Source organism: Sinocyclocheilus rhinocerous, unplaced genomic scaffold (assembly GCF_001515625.1).
Source record: "Sinocyclocheilus rhinocerous isolate Xijiao unplaced genomic scaffold, SAMN03320098_v1.1 scaffold632, whole genome shotgun sequence".
NCBI lineage: Eukaryota > Metazoa > Chordata > Actinopteri > Cypriniformes > Cyprinidae > Sinocyclocheilus > Sinocyclocheilus rhinocerous.
In genome coordinates this window covers 188,431-190,205 of record NW_015639247.1, presented here as the reverse complement: position 1 = coordinate 190,205, position 1,775 = coordinate 188,431, and positions in this window count along the sequence as shown.

The window sequence follows — 1,775 nt, the reverse complement described above, 5'->3', positions numbered from 1 at the left end:
TGTGTGTGTGTGTAAACCACAAAAACACCACACTCTTTCAGCTCATCTTTATTTGACCACATGGGAATACGATTTTCCCACAGATGACAAAATTTATAAGTGAAACAAACGCTTACAGAAAGCACACGAAAATAATCTAATGTACAAAAACATGTCAGAATATATACTGCTCTTTTACAGCGGACACTTATATTACTCTATAAACCTCTCTTTAAACATATCAGAACCTCTCTAACCTGTTTCTATAGTTGATCCGCAGAAATAACAGTGGAGTGTTTATGAACATTTATAACAACAGGAAAACCCTGCAGGAGTTATGAGGCACAGACACGACACACACACACACCACAGAGAAACGGCCAACGACAAATAATCCATCAGAGAGGAAAATCAGGAGGAAATGTTTCTGAAACATGAACTGACACTAAAATGAGTCTGAGAAACAGTGTGAACAAATAACACAGTGCTCCAGTCTCTCTAATGCACACATAGAAACCATGTGCGCGCGCACTCACACACACACACACACACACTCAGATTCTGGTTATAGTAACATTATCTCTGTCTGTCTGTATATATATATATATATATATATATATATACGGTTCTATCTTTAATTTTATAATTCTATCATTCTGTATAATCTATCTATGGTTCTATTTACTGTTCGGTTGTTCTATCATTGGTTTTATGTATCTATCTATCTATCTATCAATCAATTGAATTGCTGTCTATATCTTTCCTGTTGTATATATATTATATGACACTTTTTTTTTTTATAAAGAGCTCATATCAAACTGCTTAATAGCCCAGAACAAACATATAAAAATAAAACAGTCATTTTGTTGATCATAAAGTGTTTTTCTAATCTTCAGTAGAGTTGTATACAGCACTCGTCATGAATCTGGTACAAAACATCATCATCATGTCATTTCTAGTGAATGAAGTCCAACACAGTTAAAACCCTGATTCAGTTTGTGTTCCAGCGATGAACATTAATCAAACATCACGATTAAACAAAACTCATCACAAGCACATTTACAAACTACGCCACACGTTTACGCATGAATCTGTCGCAAACCTTTGATGTTGTCTGAACGAGCTACTTGTGGTGCAGTGTTGATCCTGTGTGAGATGATAGTTGGGGTTTGTGTCTAATGTCTTAAACAGTAGCTCCAGAGTTCACTGCATTCATGGAAACTGCTGTAGTTTAATAAAATAAAGCCTCAACATCCACAAAGCGAGTGAACGTTTGGCTTTCTTCGCTCTAGTGGGATTGTGTCGCGTGTCTCATCATCATCACAACCGTACATTCATCACATCATCACTCGCTCAACGAGCCCGTCTTACAACAGTTTCTTTACAACTCTTATTCACACTTCTGCTTCGTCTGATCGCTTGACATTCAGCACACGCATCTCATCGTGTGTCTTTGGTGTGCATATTTTTATATTCATGGCTTGTAGATGCTTCACGAAATCCCTAAGAATTACATCTAAACGTACGACAGAAGGGTTATTACCCATCAGACACTGGGCGAGGATCACAGTGAAGTGAGCAGATGCCAGAATCTGCGGTCCATTATTCAACAATATTTTTAAGGTCTGAGTGTGTTTTAGTTCAAGTCAGAAGGACCATCGGCTCCAGAAAAACCTGTTCATGTGTGTGTGTGAGTGAGTGTGTGTGAGTGAGTGAGTGAGTGAGTGAGTGAGTGTGTGTGTGTGAGTGAGTGTGTGTGTGTGTGTGTGTGTGTGAGTTTGTGTGTGAGTGAGTGA